The sequence below is a fragment of the Hordeum vulgare genome, chromosome 4H (genome assembly GCF_904849725.1).
Source record: "Hordeum vulgare subsp. vulgare chromosome 4H, MorexV3_pseudomolecules_assembly, whole genome shotgun sequence".
NCBI classification, from domain to species: domain Eukaryota; kingdom Viridiplantae; phylum Streptophyta; class Magnoliopsida; order Poales; family Poaceae; genus Hordeum; species Hordeum vulgare.
In genome coordinates, this window is record NC_058521.1 from 560283774 (window position 1) to 560299330 (window position 15557).

Genomic DNA, 15557 nt, shown 5'->3' on the forward strand with positions numbered 1-15557 from the left:
AACATGAAAGCATGATGCAAAATGGACGTATCACCGGAGACTGCCGTTAGCAAAGTGCACGGTCGACGGGCATTGTTGATAAATAACTTTTCTGCAGGTCGCACTTCGTCATGGACGCCACGGACCTCATCTACTTCCACACGTCCTCCTGCATGAGCACCTCCTACTTCTGCCATGAACTCAAATAAAGATACCAGGAAACATGCCCCCGTCCCACCCTCCACCAAGAGCACACCTTCCGGGCCAACATAGAGCTCTTCTTCATCCATGACATCCACACGGCAAACACACGAGGTTATCTATCATCGTTGCAAGGGTGGAGGTCATTATGCGAGAGAGTGCCCATCCAAGCATGTGATGATTGTTTCTGAGGACGGTGGATATGACTCCGCTAGTGATTATGACGAGGAGACTCTGGCTCTTACTGCAAGTGCAAAACAGGGTGTAGATGATACTGAACAAGAGACACAATACAATGGCTATTGACTACGCTGACATGTATGAAAGCTTAGTTGCTCAACGTGTTTTAAGTGTGCGGGTAACATAGACTGAGAAAAATTAGAGCCACAACTTGTTCCTTACAAAGGGAGTTGTGAAGGAACGTTATGTTCGCGTAAGCATCGGTGGAGGGAGTTGCAACAACTTAGCTGGCATGGGGATGGTGGAGCACTTGTTTCTCACCTAGACCACATCCTCATCCTTATTACATCGAGTGGTTCAATAACAGTGGCAAGGTTAAGGTAACACGTATTGTTTGTTTGCATTTTAGCATTGCTACATATTCTAATTTTGTTGATTGTGATGTGGTACCCATGCAAGCATGCTCCGTTTACTTGGTAGACCATGGCAATTTGATAAAAATTATGTACACCATGGTAGGATAAATCAGTATACTCTTGTTCATAAGGATCAAAATGTAACTTTGCTTCCTATGTGTCGGTGCACTAAAGATTGGGGTCCCTAGTGCCCCAGACTTGTGCACGGGCGCAAACAACCCCTGACAGCAAGGTGTGGCGAGATCCAGACAAGATGCACCCCCACGATTACCAAGGCCCCGACAAGCTTGTCTTGCCGAGAAGATGTCCAAGGCCACGCCCGTTTAATGGACGTGATGAACGCACCAAGCACAAGACCCTGGCGAGCCTCCCTCGCCGGGATGACAACCGAAGCCCCCAACAAGCTTCCTTGCCGGGACGAAGCCCCAAGGCCCCGGCAAGCACCCTTCCCGGGATGACGAGGCTAGGCACTAGAGGGCGACCGCCCTTGCCACAGTGCCACCGCCCCCAAGATCCAGCGTGTTCCGCATGCGGCAGCACGGCGTCCAGGTGTCGAAACACCTGGACACATGTCTTCACCAGCACGTTGCTGCTACTTGAACAAAAGACCTTCCAACGGCGCCAGAAATACGTGCTGACAGGAGACGTCTTGATTCTCCTCAGCAACGGCACCAGGAATCCTTCTGCTACGGCTACGCCTTTAGGGACTTCCTAGGCAAATATGCAAAGGATTTCCCCGCGGCCTTGGAGCCTTGCGTTGGTGTTCCCTCGAAGCGGAAAGGGTGATGTAGCGCAACGGTGCTAAGTATTTCCCTCAGTTTTGAGAACCAAGGTATCGATCCAGTGAAAGAGTATCACAAGTGCCTGCACAAACACAAAAGCTTGCTCCCAACGCTATGAAGGGGTTGTCAATCCCTTATAGGTTGTTCGGCAAGTGAGAACTGAAAGCAACAAAGTAACAAAGCAAAGTAAAAGCTAAAGTGGAAACGATAGGTGTGAATAGACCCGGGGGCCGTAGTGTTTAATAGTGGCTTCTCTCATGAAAGCAAGTAGACGGTGGGTGAACAAATTACTGTCGAGCAATTGAAAAAACCGCGCAAAGTCGTGACGTCATCTATAGCAATGATTATATCTATAGGCATCTACTATTACTCCACACGTCGACCGCTATCCAGCATGCATCTAGTGTATTAAGTCCAAAAGAATAGAGTAACGCCTTAAGCAAGATGACATGATGTAGATGGACAATCTCATATCTACGACAGAGCCCACCTTGTTACCCTTGATGGAAACTACATGATGTGTGCCTTTCTGGCCCTACTGTCACTGGGAAAGGTTACCACACAGTAAGAACCCAAAACCAAGCACTTCTCCCATTCCAAGAATCATAGATCTAGTTGGCCAAACAAAACCCAAGACTCGGAGAGACTTACAAGGATATCAAATCATGCATAAAAGAAATCAGCAAAGACTCAAATATATATCATAGATAATCTGATCACAAACCCACAATTCATCGGATCTCGACAAACACACCGCCAAAGAGGATTACATCGGATAGATCTCCATGAAGATCATGGAGAACTTTGTATTGAAGATCCAAGAGAGAGAAGAAGCCATCTAGCTACTAACTACGGACCCGTAGGTCTGAAGTGAACTACTCATGAGTCATTGGAGGGGTGATGATGTTGATGTAGAAGCCCTCCAACTCCAAAGCCCCCTCCGGCAGGGCACCGGGAAGAGTCTCTAGATGAGATCTCGTGGAAACGGAAGCTTGCGGCGGCGGAAAAGTATTTTCGTGGATCCCTTGATTTTTTTTCTATATTTTAGGGAATATATAGGCGAAGGATCTAGGTGAGGGGGCGCAAGGGAGGCCACAAGCCTGCCATCCGCCGCCCCCCTAGTGGCGGATAGGGGGCTTGTGGGCCCCCTGTTGCCCTCCTGGCTTGGCCCTCAAGCCCCCTGATCTTCATCCGTTCGGGAAAAATCATTTCGGGGATTTTATTCCGTTTGGACTCCGTTCCAAAATCAGATCTGAAAAGAGCCAAAAACACAGAAACAACAGGAACTGGCACTTGGCACTAAATTAATAAGTTAGTCCCAAAAAAGATATAAAAGGTACATAAAACATCCAAAGATGACAAGATAACAGCATGAAACCATCAAAAATTATAGATACGTTTGAGACGTATCAAGCATCCCCAAGCTTAACTCCTGCTCGTCCTCGAGTAGGGAACTGATAAAGAATGAATTTTTGATGCTTTCATGCTACCTAACATAGATGTCCTTTGTAACTCCTCTTATGTGACGTGAATGTTCAGATCCATTAGATTCAAAACAATAGTTTGCTATTGACGTGGAAAAATAATTATTCAAGCAAACTAGCAAGGTAATCGTGAACTTTCAAAATAACTAGGCCAAAACAAAGTTATCCCTACAAAAGCATATAGTCTGGCTATGCTCTATCATCATTGCACAACGAATTTAAATCATGCACAACCCCGGTATTGGCCAAGTAATTGTTTCACACCTTTACTTTCTCACGCAATACATGAGCATGAGCCGTGGTTTTAGCACTATAAGTGGTGTGGAGTGTGGTGGAGGTTGCAAGAAATAACATGGAGAAGATGATCACATTAACTAGGCATATCAATGAGCTGTGGAGATGCTCATCAATAGATATCAATGTGATTGAGTAGGGATTGCCATACAAATGATGCACTAGAGCTAAGAGTATGTGAAAGCTCTTAAAGAAAACTAGTGGGTGTGCATCCAACTTGCTTGCTCACGTAGACTGATGTTTTTTGTGTATCCCCGGCAACGACGCCAGAAATACTTCTGCTACTGCACCAAAGACCTTCCAACGGCGCCAGAGATAGGCACGTCGATGGGAGAATACTTGGCTTGATCTTTCTGCGTTGGTGTTCCCTCGAAGCGGAAAGGGTGATGTAGCACAGCGATGGTAAGTATTTCCCTCAGTTTGAGAACCAAGGTATCAATCCGGCGGAAGAGTATCTCAAAATCCTGCACAAACACAAAAGCTTGCACCCAACGCTATGAAGGGGTTGTCAATCCCTTATAGATTGTTTGCCAAGTGAGAACTGAAAGCAACAAAGTAACAAAGCAAAGTAAAAGCGGAGATGTAAACGATAGATGTGAATAGACCCGGGGGCCGTGGTGTTTACTAGTGGCTTCTCTCATGAAAGCAAGTAGACGGTGGGTGAACAAATTACTGTCGAGCAATTGATAGAACTATGCAGAGTCGTGACGATATCTATGCAATGATTATTTCTATAGGCATCACGTCCGAAACAAGTAGACTGATATTGTCTGCATCTACTACTATTACTCCACGCGTCGATCGCTATCCAGCATGCATCTAGTGTATTAAATCCATAAGAAGAGAGTAACGCCTTAAGCAAGATGACATGATGTAGAGGGATAATCTCAAACCAATGATAAAAACCCCATCTTTTTACCCTTGATGGCAACTGCTTGATGTGTGCCTTGCTGCCCCTACTGTCACTGGGAAAGGTCACCACATGGCAGAACCCAAAACCAAGCACTTCTCCCATTGCAAGAATCATAGATCTAGTTGGCCAAACAAAACCCAAGACTCAAAGAGACTTACAAGGATATCAAATCATGCATATAAGAAATCAGCAAAGACTCAAATATATATCATAGATAATCTGATCACAAGTCAACAATTCATCGGATCTCGACAAACACACCGCCAAAGAGGATTACATCGGATAGATCTCCAGGAAGATCATGGAGAACTTTGTATTGAAGATCCAAGAGAGAGAAGAAGCCATCTAGCTACTAACTACGGACCCGTAGGACTGAAGTGAATTACTCACGAGTCATTGGAGGGGGGATGATGTTGATGTAGAAGCCCTCCAACTCCAAAGTCCCCTCCGGCAGGTCACCGGGAAGGGTCTCTAGATGAGATCTCGCGGAAACGGAAGCTTGCGGCGGCGGAAATGTAATTTCGTGGATCCCTTGATTTTTTCTATATTTTAGGGAATATATAGGCGAAGGATCTTGGTCAGGGGGGCGCCACGGAGGCCACAAGCCTGCCATCCGGCGCCCCCCTGGTGGCGGATAGGGGGCTTGTGGGCCCCGTGTAGCCCTCCTGGCTTGGCCCTCAAGCCCCCTGATCTTCTTCCATTCGGGAAAAATCATTCCGGGGATTTTATTCCGTTTGGACTCCGTTCCAAAATTAGATCTGAAAAGAGCCAAAAACGCAGAAAAACAGGAACTCGCACTTGGCACTGAATTAATAAGTTAGTCTCAAAAAGATATAAAAGGTACATAAAACATCCAAAGATGACAAGATAACAGCATGAAACCATCAAAACTTATAGATACGTTTGAGACGTATCAGTTGCTGACAAGGACAAGACGTGCATTTAATGCACCTGACAGCGGTAGATGGATAAGTACCGCTCTAGGTTCACTGTAACATCTCGTGAACCTACCATCAAGCACTGTAGGTGACCCCTTTGCCTATAAAAGGAGGCCCTTAGCTCATTCACAAGGGGTTAGACATTTTGGAGATTGGCCAAGAAGACGGTTATCATCAGTCACTGTAACGAACAACAAAACACTTAATACAACCAGACGAGCAGGACGTAGGGTTTTACGCGTAAGCGGCCCGAACCTGGGTAAAAAGGCTTGCCGGGTGTTGATCGTTAGCTCTGCTCTTGACGTTGTCTTTCCCCGCCCTACGATCACAAGGGTATCACGTTGATTCCCATAGGTGTCGACCTAGCTTCGCCGACACTATGTCTCCTGAACATATTATGGAAGATGACATTGCTAGAGCTAGTAAAGAAAAACATGACCTACATAAGAGTGAAAATCATATTGTAGCACAGGAATTTTAGCAACACAATAAGCCTAATAAACCATCATCTTGTGTTGCTCTGAAATAAAACTGAAGAGTGGTTGTTTACTTGCCACTAAATCTAATATTACTAATTTCGATGTTACTACATCTGTTTGCTATGCTTTCGTATGCAAAGAGGTATTATTTTCATTCGTGGACATGCCCCCCTCTTTGCCTCCTACCGTCATTAACATTTTGCCTGAGTTCATTGACGTCTTTCCACATGACGTGTCACTCGGATTACCACCTATTAGAGTGATTGAGCATCACAATGATTTAATTCCTGGTGCATCGCTACCCAACCGTGCACCATACCGTATCAATCCAGAGGAGACGAAGGATATTATGTGTCAAGTACATGAGCTACTCAATAAAGGTTATATACACGAATCACTTAGTCCTTGTGATGTTCCTATTATTCTAGTGCCGAAAAGGATGGTACATCGCGTATGTGTGTTGATCGTAGAGGCATTAATAATATTACTATTTGTTATCGTCATCCTATTCCTAGGCTTGATGATATCCTTGATGAATTAAGTGGCTCTAGAATTTTCTCCAAAGTTGATTTCCGAAGTGGATACCATCAAATTCACATGAAATTGGGAGATGAATGGAAAAAAAACATTTAAAACTAAGTTTGGATTATATGAGTGGTTAGTTATGCCTTTTGGGTTAATTAAAGCACCTAGCACTTTCATGAGATTAATGAATGAGGCTTTACGTGCTTTCATTGGATGATTTGTAATAGTCTACTTTGCTGATATACTGATTTGTCGTAGATCTTTGCATGAACACTTGGATTATTTGCGTGTTGTTTTTATTGCTCTACGTGATGCACGTTTGTTTGGTAACCTTGGGAAGTGCACCTTTTGCACCGACCGAGTATATTTTCTTGGCCATGTTGTTACTCCACAAGGAATTGAAGTTGTAAAGCCAAGATTGAAGATATTGAGAGTTGGCCGCAGCCCAAAACGATCACACAAGTGAGGAGTTTTCTTGGCCTCGCTGGTTTCTATAGGCGTTTTGTGAGAGATTTCAGTACCATTACTGCACCTCTCAATGAGCTTACAAAGAAGGATATCCCTTTTTCTTGGGGTACCGCACAGGAAGAAGCCTTGATGGTATTGAATGATAAGTTAGCATATGCTCCTTTACTCCAACTTCCTGATTTTAATAAGACTTTCGAGCTTGAATGTGATGCCAGTGGAATTGGATTAGGAGGTGTGTTATTACAAGATGGTTAACCTTTTGCATACTTTTCTGAAAAAATTGAGTGGGCCTAGTGTGAATTATTCTACTTATGATAAGGAATTATATGCTCTTGTTCGGACTTTGGAAATATGGCAACATTATTTATGGCCCAAAGAATTTGTCATGCATTCTGATCATGAATCTTTGAAACATATTAGAAGTCAAGCAAAACTGAACCGTGGACATGCTAAATGGGTTGAATTCATTGAGACTTTCCCGTACGTCATTACACACAAGAAGGGTAAAGAAAATGGTATAGCTGATGCATTGTCTCGTCGTTATACTATGCTTTCACAACTTGACTTTAAAATATTTGGTTTGGAGACCATCAAGTATCAATATGTGCATGATGTTGATTTTAAATATGTGTTGGAGAATTGTAAAGAAGGGAGAATATGGAACAAGTACATCATTAATGATGGGATTTGTATTCGGTGCTAACAAGTTATGCATTCTAGCTAGCTTCGTTCGTCTTTTGTTGTTACAGGAGGCGCATGGAGGAGGATTAATGGGACACTTTGGCATAAGAAGACGGAGGACGAACTTGCTACACATTTCTTTTGGCCAAAGATGCGACGGGATGGTGAGGGTTTTGTTGCTCGCTGCATGACATGTCAAAACGCTAAGTCACGACTCAATCCTCATGGTTTATATATGCCTTTGTCTGTACCTAGTGTTCCTTGGAAGGATATATATATGGACTTCTTTTTAGGTTTACCTAGAACAAAGAAGGGGAGGGTTAGCATTTTTTTGTCGTGGACAGATTTTCAAAAATGGCACACTTTATACCATGTCATAAAACTGATGATGCTGCTAATGTGGCTGATTTGTTCTTTCATGAAATTATTCTCTTGCATGATGTGCCAAATATTATTGTTTCAAATCGTGATGCTAAATTTCTTAGCCATTTTTGGAGATGTTTATGGGCTAAGTTGAGGAGAAAACTGTTTTTTAGTACTACACGTCACTCCCAAATTGATAGACAAACTGAAGTAGTCAATAGATCATTGTCTACTATGCTTAGGGCTGCTTTGAAGAAAAACCTGAAAATGTGGAAAGAATGCGTGTCTCATATTGCATTTGCTTATAATCATTCGCTGCATTCTACTACTAAGATGTGCGCTTTTGAAGTTGTGTATGGTTTCTTACCTCATGCACCTATTGATTTGCTACCTCTTCCATCTTCGGAGAAGGTTAATTTTTATGTTAAAAAACGTGATGATTTGATATTAAAGATGCATGAGTTAACTAAGGAAAACATTGAGTGTATGAATGCTAAATATAAACTTGCTATAGATAAGGGTAGAAAACATGTTGTCTTTGCACCTGAAGATCTTGTTTGGTTGCATTTGTGTAAGGATAGGTTTCCTGATTTGCGCAAGTCTACGCTAATGCCACGTGTTGATGGTCCTTTCAAGGTTTAGAGAAAATAAATGATAATACATATAGACTTGAGATGCCTGCAGATTTTGGGGTTAGTCCAACTTTTAACATTGCAGATTTGTGGCCATATTTGGGTGAGGAAGATGAGCTTCCATCGAGGACGACTTCAGTTCAAGAAGGGGAAGATGATGGGGACATCGATATCAATGTTACACCCAGAGCCCCATCTGCTATACATACTGGACCAGTTACTAGAGCTCGCGCACGTCTGCTGAATTACCAGGTACTTTCATTTCTTGGAAATTAATCCTTCTAATGCTCATGAATATATGATGTTGCCTAAGTTAGATACTTCTGTTGTACTTATGAATGAAGGACCTAGCATGGACAAGAAGGATATCCGTTGGAGCGGGATCAAGCATGGAGAACAAGGTCCACGCGCGGGATAGAACAATGGAGCTTCCAGTGGTGATTTTTGCACTTCGAAGCCACCATAAGGAGAGCATGAAGGCTTGGACGAAATATTCAATACATCACTTTATAAATTTTGTCCATATGCTATTATTGGTGTTGTGCCACCTTATTTTTGGGCCAGGCCCATGTAATTTCGAAATACCATATTATTGGCTATTTTTAGAGTCCGTATGTGTGGGGAAACTGAGTTAGGGTCGGTTTCGGATCCCTCCTCCAAGGGGTCACGAAATTCCTCCTCTATTCCCCCATATATACAACCCTTAGTGCGCCGTTTAGAATTGGGTTTTTTTTAGATTACAAGTTGGCCATAGCTTCAACTTCGTGTTCTTCGTTTGTGTTCCACGACCAGACAAAGGCGTCACAGAACCCCACTTTTACCAATAAAGCTTTCCTCCGATATTCACAATATCGAGATTGCAATCTTAGTTTCTTACTCGTTCTTCATTTGCGTGGAGGAAACAGACCCTCGTGGTCAGGTTGATCATGCTCCAGCGTGGTCAATAATCTCTCTGAGTTGGTTTAGCGATTGCTAAGGCGCGGCGTCCTCACACGTTCGTAGTCAGATCGTCAAAGTCTAATACACCATAATGATAACCACCATCTCATCGAAAGACATGGACAACTTTGCCTCTATCACAATTGGAGAGTTTCGTTACTCTTTTGGATGCAGTGTTGCAACTCCGTTAGGCCACCTGGGCTCTTGTAAGTGCCCTCGGATATTTTGATGAACACTCGGGCGAGGTCCCCCAGTTCTGGATACTACTAGAGGGCAGCTGATTGAACCATGCCCTCATCGACCCCTCCAACATGAGGGGCAGGTGCTTCATCGCGATGAAGTCATCACCACCGTCTATCTCGATGGCCACTCAGTAATCTTTGAGCCAAGTTTCGGGCTTGGACTCACCATTGAATTTGCCGATCCCCGTGGCCAATCATTAATTGGAGGGGATCTCCACTTCACGAATGTGTTTGCCGAAACAATCAAGACTAGAGACTCCCCGGCTCGCCCGTGATCACTCAACGAAATTTTGCGTGATTATCGACCTTGTGTTGAACTGGTGAGCATGGTAACCATCATATCCATAACCCGTGTGCCAATTGGGGCTTGGCCCGCGGTCGTGGGGTCGGTATCCGAGTGAACAACTCCTCGGGGGAGGTGTCCTGCTACGAACCCAATAATCATGCCTACGATCACCGTACGGGCCTCTCAGAAGAGGAGGAGATTTTTGGTGTCTTCCAGATGCATGAGGGTTGTGTGCCGACTGCATCGTGTCCACTCACATGGACTTGCTGTGGATGTGAAATTATAATTGTGACACCGCAAGTTCTCCTGCAGGGCGGTCTTCAGGAGAGTCTGGATCTGCCGAATGCCCTCCCCAGCCGTGGAATCACTGGATGAATTGAATAAGCAATCCGAGTGGCCGCGGCCAGGTTCTGCAAAGGTGTTCGCATCACCTTGATGTTGCGTTGGCGGTCGTTCAGAGACAACTGCCAGCGGTTGCGACTGGAGCTGGGTTGATCCCTTGCGGCTTGGGCATCGAGTGAGTGTTGAAGTCGCTCGAGCCACTCGCGCTGGGCCAGAGTGGTCTGGCGCATGTTCTCCAGGGCTATCTCCTCCGAGGTGGTCCCGATGATGGGGGCACGCAGAGCCTGTTCATACCTCCGCCTAAGTTCCTCCCGCTGTTGCTCATTGAGCAGCTGGAGAACATAGTGGTCGGAGTGGGCATGAAGACACTTGCCTCCCTCGTGTCTGTGGGAATTCCCCACAAAAAAACTAGGGGCTCCTCCCCTGGCTGTGTCAGCCATCAGGACCCCTGCAGCGTCCCCACTGCTCTCGTAATCGGATTCGTCGAATGAGTCATCGCGTGACGAATGGAAAAGCCTGACGGTGGGCTCGTGTGAGTCGATCATGGCCACCTGCCCTGATGTGGCCTGAAGGGCCACCGCATGTTTAATCCAATGTTGTAGCCGTGAGCGCCCGGAGCGCTTGGATGAACCGCAATAGGACATGAGGGTACCGAATGATAGGACACTGATGGATGTCGAATGAGGACCCAATGCGCCACCGCGCTAAAGTGTGAAGTACCTTGAGTGGGCAGAGCGTCGTTGTCCGATGACGCGTTTTGCAGCCACGCCGAGTCATCAGCGGTGAAGCTGAGGGAACCTAAGAGGATCTCACAGCCGATTGTCATCATCCTGATGAAAAGGATGGAAACTCCAACTGCGTCGGGTTTCGCTAGACGTGCGGCCCCACAGTGGTCGCCAACTGTCGTGGGAATGAACCTGACAATATTACCAAGGGTACAAATGAGGGGTGAAGCCTAGCTACGGCACTGTGATTACACTCGGATATATGAGTTCGTCCCCCACTCGAGAATGGTAAAGACCCTATGTCTCGAGTGCGGAGGCTAGTGTTTGATTATGGGGGGGGGGGTGCGTGAATACAAAATGTTCAACCCTCGTCCAGGAGCTTGGGTGCGGCTTATATAGAGTGCGCCAGAACCGACCGAGCACGATTGCAAGGGTGAGTTAGTGCAAATAACTACAAAAGTTACTAGTAACAGCAGCTCTAATTCTAGCATTACTAGTAATGCGGGTCTTCACTGTACTTTATGTGGTAGTTTAAGTCCGAGTGCAAGGGCATGTCCGACTGATCGAAGATGGTCCGAGTGACCTTGAGCATCCAAGTGAGAATGTGCTTGCCCGAGTGAGACCGAGACTGCGTCGATAACTTTGAGGACATTGATGACCATGTGGAGCCATAGGTGGGCCGTGTAATGCAGGTCTGTGGCCCTACCCCTAATGTACAACCATATTATCCACCATGGCACCCGAAGGGCAGCAGCCCCTTCTGGATTGGTTCTCTCTCTCTATTTCTCTCCTGTTTTTGCGCCCTATTTTGTGGCAATTCACTATTTATTAAATATTCGGAGATCCGTAACTCCGATCAGGCTGAAATTTTGAGGGATTTTTATTGAAAAATTATGTTTCTTACGGCCAAAGGATAGATCCAACCAACTTAAGGGGTGGGCACAAGCCATGAGGGTGCCCCCTGGGTCGTGCCCTGTTGGCTTGTGCCTCCCTCGGGCACCGTGTTGCGTTGATTCTGACTCCCAAAAGTAACATATATTCCAAAAAAATCTCTCTAAATTTTTTATCGTGTTTGGAGTCCATTTGATATGGATTTTATACGAAACAAAAAACACACAAAAAACAGAAACTGGCACTAGGCATTGGGTAAGTAAGTTGGTCCCAAAAATAATATTAAATGTTGCCAAAAGTATATAAAAGTTGTAGAATATTGGGATGTAGCAATCAAAAATTATAGATACGACGGAGATGTAAGAAGTATTAAGTAAACCAGAGTAATGCTTGGAAACAGTGACATAATGTAGACAAAGTAACTCAACCAATATGAATAAACCTATCATTTTATCCTTAGTGGTAGCAACACAAAGATGCATCTTGTCCCCTTTTCTGTCACTAGGATATAGAAACTTGCCAGGTTGGACCCAGTACAACGCACATCTAGCAATGAAGAAAGATCAAACTACTTGGCCAAAGCAATTCAATAGATTAGATAGATTTACAAAGTTATGATGATCATGCAAATAAGAATCATAAAACATAGATAAGATTTAAATACTTTTCATGAATAATCTGAACATAAACCCGTAGTTCTTCGGATTCCAACAAACACAGCGAACAAAATAATTATATCGGATAGATCAAAGTGAAGATGTGATGATCATTGTATTGAAGATCCGGACAGAGAGAGAGAGAGAGAGAGAGAGAGATACTAAATACGGACCCATAGGTTTGTGTTGAACTACTCACACTTCATCGCGAGGCACCAATGTTGATGAAGAGGTCCTCCATGATCGATCCCCCCTCCGTCAGAGTGCCGAAATGAAGCTCCAGATATGGTCGTCGTGGAACAGAGACTTGCGGTGGTGTAAAAAGTGTTTCCTTGATATATATATATAGGATTTATGGAATATATGGGAATTTATAGGCCAGAGAACGAGGCAAGATGGGCCACAAGGAGGCGACAAGCCATCAGGGCACGACCATCCCCCTCGTCCCGCCCAGTTGCATTTTGGGCTTCGTGTGGGGCTTCAGGTCTCCTCTTGAAGCTTCCAGGTCTTCTTTTGGTCCAGAAAAAATCATCAAAAAGTTTCATTGCAATTGTACTTCGTTTGGTACTAAAAACCTGAAAAACAAAGAACACGGAGAAAACAACAACTGGCACTGGCACTAGGTTAATAGGTTAGTGCTCAAAAATAATATCAACTAGGCTGAACCATTAGACATAGCATAAAGGTGGAATATAATATGATGGTAGGTTTCAAAGGGGCAAAAAGTGGACAAGATAGTCTCACATCAACTAGGCGTATCAAAGGGCTATGGAGATGCCCATCGGTAGATGTCCATGCAAGGAGTAGTGATTGCCATGCAACTGATGCACTAGAGCTATAAGTGAATGAAAGCTCGAATGAAGCTAAGTGGGGTGTGCATCCAACTTGCTTGCTCATGAAGACCACGGGCATTTGAGGAAGCCCGTCATCGGAATATACAAGCCAAGTTTATAGTAATCATAATATAATCCCCACTAGCATATGCAACCAACATATCATGAGACTTTCTACCTGAGGAACATGGTACCACTTTGAGGCACAAGCTGGTAAAGGATAATAGCAAAGTCCCTTATCTCTTTTTCTCTCATTCATTTTTTCTATGGTGGGCTCACTTGGCCTCCCCCATTTTTTCCATTTTTCGTCTGGAGTATCTTCCTCACTTGTGGGTGAATCATAGTCTCCATCATCCTTTCCTCACTGGGAAAATGCTCTAATAATGATGATCATCACACTTTTACTTACTTACAACTCATGAATGCTCGATATGACTCAATATGAATGACCCTGGCAGTGTACCAGGATGTGCAATGATCTAGCGTGACATGTATTCAACAATGTGATCAATGGTGGCTTTGCCACAAATGCTATGTCAGCTATATATGATCGTGCAAAGCAATATGATGATGAATAAACTAGTCATTTGATGTAAAGGTGAAATTTGCATGGCAATATATCTCGAAATGGCTATGAAAATTCCATGATGGGTACCTATGGTGGCTGTTTTGAGGAACATAAAGAAATTTTTATGTGTGACAGAGCATAGCATAGCATGCCACAAGGTTTGGATGCACCAGTGAAGTATGCACCGATCCTCGAGGTGAGAATGGGCAATGCACGGTACCGAAGAGGCTAGCAAAATATGAGGAGGTGAGATTGCGTATGTCCATGGTTTCACATTAGTCATGAAGAAATCATGTACTTATTGCAAAGTTTTATTAGTTTCATCACAAATCAAAGCACTAGCTGCATGCCCCAAGCGAGAGGGTTGGGAGGAGTTAACCATCGTGCGACTCCAACTCGAAACAACACTAGGATATCAATGGGGAATAGAAATGCTCTCACATCCCCGCCATGCCTTTTTAATATTTAGAGAAGTGATAACCCACAAGTATAGGGGATCAATTGTAGCCTTTCTCGATAAGAAAGAGTGTCGAACCCAACGAGGAGCTAAAGGTAGGACAAATATTCCCTCAAGTTCTACCGACCACCGATACAACTCTACGCACACTTTACGTTCGCTTTACCAAGAACAAGTATGAAACTAGAGGTACCTTGTGGGAGTGATAGGATAGGATTGCAAGAACATAAAGAACACATAAATAAAACTAGGGGATGGTTAGATAAATAAACAACTACGAGTGTCTAACGAGTGTGGCAAAGTGGTGGTAGGAGTTGCGGAATTGTCCCTAAGCAATTGACTACGTTACTAGATCGATAGCAAGTATCATGTGGGAGAGGCCTCTGCTAGCATGTCATCCCTTACTTGGAATTCTATGCACTTATGATTGGAACTATTAGCAAGCGTCCGCAACTACTAACGTTCATTAAGGTAAAACCCAACCATAGCAGTAAGATATATTGGTCCCCCTTCAATCCCATATGCATCAATTTCTATGCTAGGTTTCAAGCTTCTGTCACTCTAGCCTACCAATAGATAGTCCTATCAACATAAAACTAACCCTATGGTCTGATCCACGCGCGCGATCATTTGATGGGCACCGAATGACAGCAACATAACCACAAGCAAATTAAACCAATCATAGCAATTCATCAATCACCGATAGGACAACGATAATCTACTCAGACATCATAGGATAGCAACACATCATTGCATAATAATAGGGATATTTAAATTAGTGCCCCTGGTTCCTTAGTTGTGCTCACTTTTCCCCACGCTCCGAACTTCTGCTCACTTTTCCCCTCTTCCTTAGCTGAAACTCTCACAAATGCTCATAGCGGCCGTTTGTTGTCTTGACCGTCCATTGACCGTTAATTGCTGACGAGTGGGGCCGAGTCTTTGGCTGACTGTTGCTTGCTGACGGGTGGGACCGCAAGGAGACACGTATTGGGCATCTTGTCTGAATCTGAAACATATCTAGACAGGACGCACTGCACCGCACTGCTCCGCCTCCTCCGCCGGCGTCGTGCCGCGTCCACCGCAGTTGTTTCCTCCACCCTATGCCCCTATTCCGTTCGTCTGTGACGTCGCGTCTCCGCCAGATATAGCCCACCTCCCCATCTAGGATTACATGGCGATGTTGAGTGGGGACACCCGGAATGCAGTCGCCCGTGGAGAGGATTGGGTCGAATCCGCGGCAGATAATTCATGGATTAAACCTGGGTAAGCATTGTTTCCTCTCG